General features: G+C 42.1%; 1 long non-coding RNA gene across 12 annotated transcripts in view; it reads left to right on the top strand.

Annotated features, from left to right (window-relative positions):
- LOC118521786 (uncharacterized) overlaps positions 1-13,713 on the top strand; it is a 248,140-nt gene that overhangs the window by 54,993 nt on the left and 179,434 nt on the right. For 8 of the 12 annotated variants that reach the window (XR_013442579.1, XR_013442575.1, XR_013442583.1 and 5 more), the window contains one exon: positions 4,805-4,870. The exons of the other annotated variants lie outside the window; for them this stretch is intronic. This is a non-coding gene — a long non-coding RNA (uncharacterized LOC118521786). The remainder of the gene's footprint in view (positions 1-4,804; positions 4,871-13,713) is intronic. 12 annotated transcript variants of the gene reach the window in all.

The raw sequence follows: 13,713 nt of genomic DNA, 5'->3' as shown, positions 1-13,713 counted from the left end.
TTGTTGGCCATGTTAATCTTGAGGTACCTGTGGGACCTACTTGTGGAGAGGTCCAGGTTGGGGCTGAGGAGTGAGGTCTGAGTGGAGGGTAGATATCTGGCAGGTGTTGGCAAATAGGTGATAATGAGCACCCAGGGAGCATTGTAGGCCTAAAAGAAAACAGAACCTAAGACAAGATCTGGAGGAGCACTGATATTTAAGGAATAGCAAGCAGCACAGGAGTGTGAGAAGGAGTACCAGAAGGCTAGGAGAGGCAGGAGAGGGGTATACCACGAAAATGGGCATGTTTCAGTGAAGGAGTGCTCAGGGTGTCAAGTAAAGACTAGATCGTTTTTTAGAATTAGTAACAAGGAGGTCACCTGGTGAGGACAATTCCAGAAGCAGGTCAGAGCTGAAGTCTGAGGTCATTGTTCAAAAATATCGGTTTTATTATTATTTAGGTATGGCAAGGCCAACAGATCAGGAGATGACTGCCGTTGAAAAGGTAGTTTGTTATATTCACAGATCCTAAGAAGAGGGACACACGATCCATAGGGGGCTTCCCTGGGAAGTACTGGGCTTGGTCAGGAGGCACAGGAGGGAGAGGGAGCTTCTGTAGGAAAGAATGGGTGAGGCAAGATAAGCAGGTTTAGGATTGGCTAGTTTGGATAATTTCAGTGGGTTCTGGGGGCACAGGGGTGACTCTCATTGGCTGGTACCTGGCCTTGCAATGATTAGGGAGGGTGGCTAGTGGCCTGGAGTGTGAGAGCCTGATAAAGGAGATGGTTGAGGATGTGGGCACTGTCAAATCAGATTGGCTAGCTAAGCTGGATTGGTAAATTGGGTGGATTAAATTAGATTGGCTGGTTTGCAGTTGAAAGGTGCACTTGTAGGTGAATGGTGTATTAATCCCCAGGAATCAGTTAACCCTGGGGTGGGTAGTCACCCCAGATGTGGAAGCATCAGAATACAGAACATAAAAGACCTGATTAATACAGTTATGGGTTAGGAGCGAGTGAGAAGAGATTGAAGATGTAAAGGAGAGGAACCTTGTAAGTGAGAGTGGTATAACTGCTGGTGGCTCCCTCTTCTCTCAAGGGTGGTTGGAGGTGGAGAGGTGGGTTGCTAGTCTCTGAAGAATAGGGCTAGAGTCTCCCCTGAAGGCCAGGGCCTGCCTGCTGGGAAGATCTTGCTGACGCCTACCTTCCATGCAGCAGCCCCTGGCAGAGATGCTCGAGAGCATGGGCTGGTGGGGCTGCTTGGGCTTTTGGTCTCAAGCTCAGGGTTTTGTCTTGGCCAAGTTCAGTTCTTCTCAGTCTGCACCAAGTCAGGGGAGGACCAGAAAGGGCTGCCTGAGAGAGGTGAGAATAGCCCCTCTGAGTCCTGACTCAGTCTCTCCACGAAAGGGAAAACGAATTAGCAGTTTTTTGGCAGGTACATCTGTGCCTAGGGATAAACAAGACTCATCCTTGTGGAATGTGAGCAGAGTTAGCATTTTTTTTTTTTTATCTGCTTTTGGAAAAAGAAAGGGGGAGGCAGAGATCCCACAGCTGTCTGAGGCCACCTCTGTCTCGACTTTCCAAAGTCAGGACCCATCTTCTTGGGCAAAGCTGCTTTGTAAGCAAGCTGCGGTCTCCTGATTTACAAGCTCATAATATCCCTAACTCTGTCTGAAGAGGCTGACAGTTACCCAACACTCCTTGCCAGCTGGCTTCAGCCAAGAGAGCTGCATGTAAATGCAGCATCCTGTAGCTACTCTGGGTCAGGCTATTCCAAAGTGAAGAGAAATTCAACATTTAGATGGGGAAAAGGAAAAAAATCTGAAACATGTTCTTTATGTTAGAGGCATTTCTGCTGCTCATTGGCAGGAAGGAAAGGCAGAGAATGTCAGTGGATGTAGGAAAGCATGTATTTCAGCTTCTCTGGGTGGGAATCAGGCAGATCTCATCCATTCAGCCTTCTAGGAGCTATTGGAGGAATGGGTGGACCTGGGGGTGGGGGTGAAATCTTTCTCAGTCCAAGTCCTGGGCATCATCCTTTCCTGCTTTCACCCCCATATCCAGTCACTCATCCAAACTTGAATTCTACCTGCAAAGTGCTTCTGGGAACCGGCTCTTCCTCTTCATCCTGACTGACACAGTGCCAGCCCTAATACTCATTTTCTCTTGCTTGGACTATTGCAGTAGCCTGCAAGCTGGTTTCTTGCCTCCAGTCTCTTACTCCCCATTGCTACCAGAGCAATTAAAAAAAAGATTTTATTTATTCACTAGATAAATAGAGAGAGAGCACAAGAGGGGGAAGCTGGAGGCAGAAGTAGAGGGAGAAGCAGGCTCTCCGCTGAGCAGGGAGCCCAACGTGGGGCTTGATCTCAGGACCCCGAGATCATGACCTGAGCTGAAGGCATACACTTAACTGACTGAGCCACCCAGGCACCCCTGCTACCAGAACAATTTTTTCCCCAAACCATGTTTTTTTTTTTTTAATGTATATACTTTAAAAATTTTGTAATACGTGCATGTGTTTTTAAATACAATGATACTAAACAACATGGAGTAAAAACTAAATCTTCACCAACTTGTGTCCTCTAGCCATTGCTATGGTTGTTAGCAATTGTGTTATCCTTCTAGAACTATCCATGTATATAATATTAGCAAATCTATTCTTGGTGGGGAGGTAAGCAGACAAACTTATTAGACTGTGATACATTTTGTTGTGTGCCTTACATTTTTAAAAAGATTTTATTTATTTATTTGTGTGAGAGAAAGAGAGAAAGCGAGTGCATGAGCTGGAGGGAGGGGCAGAGGGAGAAGCAGACTCCCTGCTGAGCAGGGAGCCCGATGCTCAATCCCAGGACCCTGAGATCATGACCTGAGCTGAAGGCAGACGCTTAAATGACTGAGCCACCCAGGCGCCTGCCTTACATTTCTTTTTTACTGAACAATGTCTCTTGTGGGTCATTCTGTATCAGGATATATAATGTTGATTTTTTAAAAAATCAGTTCTATGATATTCCATTTATGATCATATTACAGTATATTTAACCAGTCCCCTATTGGTGGCTGTTTAGGTGTTATAAACTGTATTATTATAAGCAGTAGTTTAAATATTATTACTAAATGTTTAATTCAAATTAAATTATTCAGTGTTTTCTCTCTTTGCAAACGATGTACAGGCTTATATCATCAGTCCAGACTCTTTCCTGAGCTTTGATCCATTGATCAGCTATTATTTTTTTTAAAGATTTATTTATTTTAGAGAGAGTGGAGGGGGAGGGGCAGAGCGTGAGGGAGAGAGAAACCCAGGCAGACTCTGTGCTAAGCATGGAGCCTGACATGGGACCTGATCTCACAACCCTAAGATCATGACCTGAGCCAAAACCAAGAGTCAGATGCTTAACTGACTGCGCCACCCAAGTGCCCCTTGATTAACTATTAATATGTCCACATGACTGTCTCAAATTCATTATGTCTTGTCTTGTCCACTGCATAAAGGGGACCCCCATCTACATAATTGCCTAAGCCCGAAACCTTGAAGTTGTCCGCAATTACTTCATTTCCCTCCCTGCCCACCCACCTGGCCCATCTACCTCCCATAGAGCTCTTTTTTGCCCACTTCTCTCCAAGAATTTGCATCTTCTTTAGTTAAGCCTTTTAACTCCACAGCACGCTGCAGCTGCAGCCTTCCATAGAAATAATTTCACTACCATCACTCAAAGCTTACAATCACCTTTCACCGGGATGAATGCAGTCATAATAAGAGTAAATGGCTTATAAAGCACTTGCTATGTGCTAGGCACCATTCTAAGTGTATTATAAATCCTAGTTGCTTTTAATACTCAAAATCACCCTCAGGGTATGTGGACTACTACTACTACTATTATTATTTTACTTGCTTTCAAAAAAATTATTTACTTATTTACTTATTTCATTCCAATATAATTAACATACTGTGTTATATTAGTTTTAGGTGTACAATGTAGTGATTCAGCAATTCTCTACGTTTCTCAGTGTTCATTGGGATAAGTGTGCTCTTAATCCCCTTTATCTATTTCACCCATCCCCCCCATCCACCTCCCCTCTGGCGACCACCAGTTTGTTCTCTGTATTTAAAAGTCTTTTTTCAGTTGTGTCTTTTTTCTTCATTTGTTTGTTTGTTTTGTTTCTTAAGTTCCACATTTGGAAATCATATGGTATTTGTCTTTCTCTGACTTATATCACTCAACATTATACCCTCTAGCTCTATCCATGTTGTTGCAAATGGCAAGATTTCATTCTTTTTTATGGCTCAGTAATATTCTATTCTGTATATATACCACCTCTTTATCCATTTATCTATGGATGGATACTTGGGTTGCTTCCATATCTTGAGTATTGTAAATAATGCTGCAATAAACATAGGAGTACATATATCTTTTTTGAATCAGTGTTTTCCTTTTCTTTGGGTAAATACCCAGTAGTGGAATTAGTGGATCATAGGGTAGTTCTATTTTTAATTTTTAAAAAAAGATTGTATTTAGTTATTTGAGAGAGAGAGTGAGAGAGAGAGACAGAGCAGGGTGAGGGGCAAAGGGAGAAGCAGACTCCCCGCTGAGCAGGGAGCCCGATGTGGGGCTTGATCCCAGGACTCTGGGATCGTGACCTGAGCCGAAGGCAGACACTTATCCATCTGAACCACCCAGGTGCCCTTCTATTTTTAATTTTTTTGAGGAACCTCCGTACTGTTTTCCATAGTGGCTGCACCAATTTGCATTCCCACCAACAGTGCATAAGGTTTCTTTTTTCTCCACATCCTCACCAACTCTTGTTACTTCTTGTGTTTCTGACAGGGTATGTGTACTATTATCTCCATTTTATAAATGAGGAAATGGAGGCACAGAGAAGCGCATCAATGGGTAAGAGGCTGACTGTTCAACACTATTCTTTCTGCAGAATGATCCCTCTTGTGTCCCTTGCAGAACATTCTCCAAATCAGTGCTCTTTTTAAACATGGAGCAAGTCACGTCCTGCACCTCTTTAAAACCCTTCAGTGGCTCCATGTTTTCTCCTTTCTCTTAGAATAAACCCCAGAATCCTATAAGGGATTGTGCGGAGGCCCTACATGTCTCTGGCTTACCTAACCTCACCGTTCTCACCAGCATCATTCTTGACAGGCTCTCTTTTGGTTCTGGGATATTTCCACCTTGTCCCACCTCATGGCGCTTGAATTTACTCTTTGTATAGACATGTGGTTCTCTCCTGGGGTTATTCCCTCTCCTTCCTCTCCCCTCAAGACCCCTGCCCTTCTCCCTGACACTCCACCAAGTGTGGTTGCCACAACTGGGGCAAGGGGAGGGGCTGCCGGCATCTAGTGGGTAGAGAGGCCGGGACGCTGCTGAACATCCTGCAGTGGCCGGAACCTCCCCGCAGCAAAGAATTCTCTGGCCCCAAATGTCAGCAACTGATAAACCTGTCTCTTCACATGCTTCATTCACTTTCAGTTGTAGATGTTGGTGGAAAATTTGGTCTCCCCAGAAATGTCTCCCTGACTCTCTTCTTAAAAGGAGAGCTAGCCTCATGCCCCGCCCAAATGATCTCTGGCCAGTTTCTGAATTATTAGTGCCTTTGCTTTATTTTGTTCTTCTGGCTTCCTGGGTTTCAATGTTTTAGGCCACTGTTTCTAACCTTCTTTTTGGAAAATATCTTCGTGAGATATTCTCAGTTTTTTAATTTGGGTCATGTATGGTCTTTAAAATTTATTCTGTAGTTTTGGTGCTACTGTTATTGGAGTCTAGTTTTACATTATACTTTGTGACCTACTTGTGTTATCATGTACATAGGTACTAGTGTTTGAGAAGCACATTTATTGAATTGGAAAGACCTTGCCAATCAATGTTGAGTGAATCGAATGTTTTCAAAATGCTATATAAATTTGTGCTGTTTTATATAGTACAGGAGCATGTGGTTATTTAAATAAGTTTAAAGTTAAACTAGTTAAAATTAAGTAGAATTTGAAATTCAGTTCCTCAGGCAGGCTAGCTGCATTTCAAGTTCTCGAGAGCCTGTTGTGGCTCATGGCTACCATGTTGGTTGGCGAAAATAGAAAACATTTCCATCATTGCAGAAATTTCTGTTGGACTGCATTGTTCCAGAATTTGGTCCCATTTTAAGATAAAGCATATATACCACGTGAATGTTCATATAGATGTAGATATCTATTAAGGAGGGCACGTACAGCATGGAGAACTGGGTGTTATACGAAAACAATGAATCGTGGATCACCACATCAAAAACTAATGATGTTTGTATGGTGACTAACATAATAAAAGAAAATTTTTTTAAAAAAGGAACAATAAATAAACAAATAAATATTTATGAAGCAGTATATTTTTTAATTTAATTATTTTTTGATTTGCATGTGAAATCTTTTATTTTTATTTATTTATTTATTTTTTAAGTTTTATTTTATTATGTTATGTTAGTCACCATACATTACATCATTAGTTTTTGATGTAGTGTTCCATGGTTCATTGTTTGTGCATAACACCCAGTGCTCCATTCAGTATAAGCCCTCTTTAATACCCATCACCAGGCTAACCCATCCCCCGACCCCCCTCCCCTCTAGAACCCTCAGTTTGTTTCTCAGAATCCATAGTCTCTCATGGTTCGTCTCTCCCTCTGATTTCCCCCCCCTTCATTTTTCCCTTCCTACTATCTTCTTCTTCTTCTTCTTTTTTTTTTAACATATAATGTATTATTTGTTTCAGAGGTACAGATCTATGATTCAACAGTCTTGCACAATTCACAGCACTCACCATAGCACATACCCTCCCTAATTCTATCACCCAGCCACCCCATCCCTCCCACCCCCCACCACTCCAGCAACCCTCAGTTTGTTTCCTGAGATTAAGAATTCCTCATATCAGTGAGATCATATGATACTTGTCTTTCTCTGATTGACTTATTTCGCTCAGCATAACACCCTCCAGTTCCATCCACGTCATTGCAAATGGCAAGATTTCGTTTTTTTTTCTGATGGCTGCATAATGTAGATATCAATTTTATAGGTTTTCTGTTATAATATGGTTTTTAAAACTTTATTTTCTTTTTATAGAGTGTACTTTTTTTTTTTTTTAAAGATTTTTATTTATTTATTTGACAGAGAGAGAGAGACAGCGAGAGAGGGAACACAAGCAGGGGGAGTGGGAGAGGGAGAAGCAGGCTTCCCGCGGAGCAGGGAGCCCGATGCGGGGCTCGATCCCAGGACCCTGGGATCATGACCTGAACCGAAGGCAGACGCTTAACGACTGACCCGGGTGCCCTTATACAGTGTACTTTTACTAACTTGATAGGATACACTGAATTATTAAATGCTAAAAATCACCACATGCTTTGGAGAAATTTCTACTTTGCCACATTTAAAAAATATACTGCTTCATAAATATTTATTTGTTTATTTATTTTTCCTTTTTTAAAAAAATTTTCTTTTATTATGTTAGTCACCATACAAACATCATTAGTTTTTGATGTGGTGATCCACGATTCATTGTTTTCGTATAACACCCAGTTCTCCATGCAGAACGTGCCCTCCTTAATACCCATCACCGGTCTAACCCATCCCCCCACCCCCCTCCCCTCTAGAACCCTCAGTTGTTTCTCAGAGTCCATAGTCTCTCATGGTTCATCTCTCCCTCTGATCTCCCCCCCTTCACTTTTCCCTTCCTTCTCCTAATGTCCTCCATGCTAGAAGAAAAATGTTAAGACTATGTCACTTTCCCTTGGATGTCAAGGGAAACATTTTTCTTCAAGACGGGAGGGTCTGATTTCATAAGTGAATCCCCGGGAGTATAAGAGAAAGAAAGAGTACTGGAAAAGTAATGCCACATCCTCTTGTCTTATCTCCTGAAATGCGCATTCAAGACAACTGTGCTTACATTTGCCCCCTCAGAAAACAAAGGACCAAGCAGCACTTCCGGAAGTGAATGTGGCTAATCATTATGGGGATGGGGCATGCTCACTTACGAGGGTCCTCCTGGGATTTCCCCATGACGGACTCTGGCTACTACCTCGTATCCAACTTCTTAGCAGACAGTGTGGGGCCATGGGTCCCTGCCTGCTAAGTAATGAACCCTCTCAGGGTCCCAGAAGTTGAGGGGTCAGGAGGCTTGGTGGAGTGTCAGGGAGAAGGGTGGGGGTCTTGTCCGTGCCACCTGAGGCGGCGCACCCCCCGTATTTGTGTGAGCATTCTGGGTTGGAGCCAGTGCGAGGCAGATGAGGGCAGGTCGCCCTTGTGATTCACCAATGGTGCCAGCTTGAAATTAGGGCCGGGCAGGACTGAGGTGAGGTGAGTGAGGCACTCGTCGTGAGAAGTGCAACATTTAACAGGATGCCAAAAAAAAAAAACTCGGTAGCCAAGATAAATGCTATTTTAATGGCAGTATTTCCAAAAACATAACAAATGCAAAAATGCCATGATGGATAAAATATCAGTCTTTGAAACAAAGGCAGGATCTGGCCCTGCATTTGCACGGTTCACCTTACTTGCATCAACCTCACCTTGGCCCTGTCACCAGATAAAACTTGCCGTCACCATCTTAAATGTGGCAAGAAGAATTTCCCTTTTTAAAGAGTACAAAACAAAGCTTCCTGCTACTTTTATAAAATGCACGGAGGTCACAGCACACGTCATCAGGATATAGGTGGCTGGATTCTCACAAGGTCACGCACAAGTGCAACCAGAACCCAGCCCCCCGGAAGCTGCCCTTGTGCTCCTTCCAGGCACTACCCCCACCTCAAGGTGAAGCTAACCCCTAGCCTGACGTCTTTTTTTTCATTTTCTTTTTTTTTTAAATTGAGCTGAAATTCATACAACATAAAATCACCTGTTTTAAAGTGTACAATTCAGTGGCGTTTTATATACTCACGGTGCTGTGTGAATGACCACCTCTATCAAATTCTAGAACATTTTCATCTCCCCAAAGGGAAGCTGTACCCATTAAACAGTCGTTTCCTGTTCTCCCTCCCCCAGCCTGTGGCTAACACCAATTTACTCTGTCTCTCGGGATTTACCTATTCAGGACACTTGAAAGAAATGGAATCATACGGCAACATGTGACCTTCTGTGTCTGGCTTCTTTCACTTAAGTGTAATGTTGTCAGCCTTATCCATGTGGTAGCTGGTGTTGGCCCTTTACTCCTTATTATAGGTGAATAATGTTCCATTGTATGGATACACCACATTTTGCTTATCCAATCATCTGTTGATAGGCATCTGAGTTGTTTCTATCTTTTGACTTTTGTGGATCCCGCAGCTATGAACATTACCGTAGAAGTATTTGAATACCTGTTTTCAACTCTTTTGGGTTTATTCCTCGGGGTAGAATTGCAAGATAATATGATAGCTTTATGTTTAACTTTTTAAGGAACTGCCGAACTGTTTTCCTGAGGCTGCACCACTTTCCATTCCCACCTGGAACGTACAAGGTTTCCAGTTTCTCCATGTCCCAGCTAACACTTACATTCTGGTTTTTGTGGTGGTTGTTGTTGTTGTTGTTTAAATTATAGCCATCCTATGGGTATCTCATTGTGCTTTTGATTTGCGTTTTCCTAATGACTAGTTATGTTGAGCATCTTTTTATATGCTTATTGGCCATTTGTAGATCTTCTTTGGAGAACCGTCTATTCACATCCCCTGCTTATTTTAAAATTGGGTTGTTTGTCTTGTTGTCTATTGAGTTCTTTATTTGTTCTGGGTGTTAGACCTTTTAAAGATGTATGGTTTGCAAGTACTTTCTACGATTCTATAGGTTATCTTTTTACTTTTTGGATGATATCATTTAATGCATGAAGGTTTTTAATTTTGATGAATTCCGATTTACCTAATTTTTCTTTGGGTATGTGTGCTTTTGGTATTATATCTAAGAATCCATTGCCAAATCCGGGGTTCATGAAGATTTAACCTTATGGTATCTTGTAAAAGTTTTATAGTTAGATTATATTTAGGTTGATCCATTTTGAATTAATTTTTGCATATGGTATGGTGTAGGGATCCAACCTTGTTCTTTTGCATGTGGCTCTCTAGTTGCCCCAGACCATATGTTGAATATTTTTCCCCATTGACTAGTCTTGGCATCTCTGTTGAAAATTAATTGGCCACAGATGTATGGGTTTATTTCTGGACTCTCAATTCTATTCCATAGGCTGTATGTCTGTCTTTATGCCACCACCACACTGTATTTATTACTGTAGCTTTGTGTAAGTGTTGAAATCAAGAAATGTGAGTCTCCTAGCCCTCCTTATATTTATTTTGACTAGTTTTACAATTTATGTAAATGGAATCATATAACATGTACTCATAATGTGTTTGTTTTTTTCTACTTGATATTATGTTTGAGAGTTACCTTTTTAGGTTGAGTTTAAAAAAACTCTTTGAGGGGCTCCTGGCTGGCTCAGGGCACCTGATTAAGCATCTGTCTTCAGCTCAGGTCGTGATCTTGGGGTCCTGGAATCGAGACCTGCATGGAGCTCCCTGCTCAATGGGGAGTCTGCTCCTCTCTCTGCCTCTCTCCCCCACTTGTGCTCTTTCTCTCTCTCTCAAATAAATAAATAAAATCTTTAAAAAAACCCCTTGGAATAAATAACACATTGAAATGATTTAAAGCATTCAAATAGGAGGACAAGATTAAAGTGAAAAGCCAGGCTGTCTCCCAGTCCAGTTCTCCACCTCCCTTCCCCAGAGACACCCAGTGTTACCAGTATACTGAGCACTTATGGAGAGAAATTTTACGCATAAAGAGGTCTCGGATTATATACCTTCCCCTATCCCTCCACAGAAAAGGTAGCACACACTACATACGAAGAAAACACTTTATTAGACTGAACTTTGTAGTTCTTTCCTTGGCTTATCTTCTCTCCAACCACATTATCATTATTCAATTTATTTTTTAAAGAGTTCAGGGCTGTTACTTTGTAGGAGGTAACTCCATTTTTCTGGTGTTTCCACATAATTCGATGCAGCCTGTATAGTGATGTGGTGCCAATCTCAGCCTATCATATCAGGAAGCAGTTCATGTCAGTTTGCACTATTACTGGTGAAATAAATTTTGATCACTAGGTTAATGTGGAGACTGCCAGGTTTCTCTATTGCAGAATTATCAGGATTTTTTTTTTTTTGTAATTAATAAATCATCTTTGGGGCAATGTATATCTTGTTACTCATCAAACATTCACTTAAAGGTTTTAACATCCACTGATGATTTTTGCCTGAATCAGTGATTACCGTGATGACTGGAAAATGGTGTGTATGAATTTTGTTCGCACTGTTCTTGAGCTCTGCCCATGTCAAGAGTGAGGCGAGGTCGATAGTGCTGAAAGGTGTCTCTTGCAGTGCTTCTGCGTGTCTGTGGCTCCCAGAGTCCTGCTTAGGGTCTCGAGAAGGTTTAGCTTGTAGTCCATCGGAAGGGTGAAGACCCAAGAAGAGAGAGAGATGTGGGGCCAAGAGTGACAATATCAGATACACTGAACTTGCCTCCTACTTCTGGCTCCAGAGAAATCAGAAGCCATTGGTAGAGAGATCATGTTCATCATCAGAGATCATGTTCCTGGTCTTATTTTTGTTCTAAGACCTCATCAGGTTTTTTTTTTTTTTTTTTAATCTGGACAGGGTAACTAGATCTTCAGTTTTGAAACCAAATTTGGACTCTCTGTTCTGGAACCCCAATTTCTTGAGCAAGTCATCCTCTGAAATGAATTCTAGAGTTAAGGGTTGTTCTTAAATGGCTTGATGAGGGTATGTTACTAGGAGTTGAGAGAAGGTGTGGCTGGTATGACACCAGCTTGCTTCTCTACCTTGAATCTTCTCTTCAGGATGATCTTTTCATGGCCTTGGCTTGGTTCTGAGGCCTCTGCAGAATCTGGTCTTCTCTGAAGTAGGCGTCTAGCTCTTTGATCCTGAAACCAAATTTGGATTCTAGACTTCTCGGTGTTGCTTTCTAAAGCAAGCTTTTGTTTGGAAGCATAACTGAAGTAAGATTTTTGGTTGAATGCATGGATGAGCATTTTTAATGGATTCTCTGTGAAGTTGGCGCAACTGTGCTTACCATATGTAGCCACGATCTTGTTTGGAGACTTGTCTCAGGAGGAGAGTCCTGGAGTCCATCCTACAATGCAACTAGCTAGAATGATCTTGTGAAAATGCAAATCTCACTAGTCCTGTGCCCTACCAAAGATCTTTAGATAGTTATCCAATACCTACAGCATCCCCAACTTTATGCCACCAACCCCTGGGATCTGTGAATCCATACAAACACTCCCTAACCACTGTCATTTTGATCTTTATTTAGCATGAAAAATATGAGACGTGAATAATTTATTTGAGGCCAATATAGCTAATAATACAAACAAAGCCTTGTTGGATTCATCATAGTTTTTGTATCTGTGGATTCTAAAGATGTGGTTTTTATGTCAGTGGGATCTTCAGAATAGTTTGACATTAAAAGAGGACAATGGAATATTACTCAGTGATTAAAGGAGTTGATTATCAAGCCAAGAAAAGACATGGAGGAACCTTACAGGCATATTACTCAGTGAAAGAAGCCAATCTAAAAAGGCAACATAGTGCATAATCCCAACTGTATGACATTCCCGAAAAGGCAAAACTATGGAGACAATAAAAGGATCGGCGGTTTCCAGGGGCTGATGAGTAGGTGGAGCACAGAGGATTTTAGGGTGAAACTATTGTTTGATATTATAGTAGTAGGTACATGTCATTGTACATCTGTCAAAACCCATAGAATGTACACAAGAGTGAAACCTAATGTAAGCTATGGACTTTAGGTGATAATGACGGGCCGACGTGGGTTCATCCATCGTAACGAATGTGCTACTCTGGTGTGGGAATTTGATAATAAGGGAGGCTGTGAGTGTGTAGTTGGGGGCAGGGAAGTATATGGAAATCTCTGTGTCTTCTCAACTTTGAACCTAAAACTGCTCTAAAAAATGAAGTCCGTTAAAAAAAAAAAAAGGATTCTTACGTTAAAAAAATGTTGAGAACCCCCTAGCCTTCTGGGTGAAAATCCAAATTCCTTCATGTGCTGGGCCCTTCACAGTTAGGCTCGAGCACCTTTCTGGCCTCCTCTTCCAGCCCGCTCCCTCCTCCCAGCAGGGTAGGCTGTGTTCCCGGCCCCACGGCTCCTCTTGCCTGCCACCTTCTTCCTTGCTTGGTGCCTTCATCACTCCCTCTCCTACAGGGCTTGTCTTTCTCCTCCGTCTCTGCCTACAAGTCCTTGGGCTCAGCTCAAATGTCTTGCCCATGGTGAGCCTTCCTCGGTGCATTCAGTTCCAGGCAGAATTGTCACCCCCAAAGCCCTTCACCATTGCACTTCTAGAACAATGTGTCTGTCTGGCAGATGCAATGCCATTAGAAGTCTAGTGTAGTCACTTATCTATGATTTATGCTTCTTTTTCTCCAACCAGACTGTTCTTTTATTTAAAGGATCAGCATGGCATGGAGTATGTGATGGTTAATTTCATATATCAATTTGACTGGGCTCTAGGATGCTCTGGTAGCCCAAGATTAAACAAGATTTCTAGGTGCGTCTGCGCTGTTGTTTCTGGAAGAGATTAGCTTTTGTTGGTGAGCTCAGGGAAGCAGATGGCTCTTCCAAAAGTGGGTGCCATTATAACAAAGACCTGAAAATGTGCAAGTGGCTTTGCAACTGGAGGGGTTTTGAAGTACATATGCTGGAAGAGCCCCGTATTGT

This window comes from Halichoerus grypus, chromosome 11 (genome assembly GCF_964656455.1).
Source record: "Halichoerus grypus chromosome 11, mHalGry1.hap1.1, whole genome shotgun sequence".
In the NCBI taxonomy this organism is placed as follows: domain Eukaryota; kingdom Metazoa; phylum Chordata; class Mammalia; order Carnivora; family Phocidae; genus Halichoerus; species Halichoerus grypus.
The sequence above is the reverse complement of the archived record's forward strand: the minus strand, read 5'-3'. Positions and strand labels throughout refer to the sequence as shown.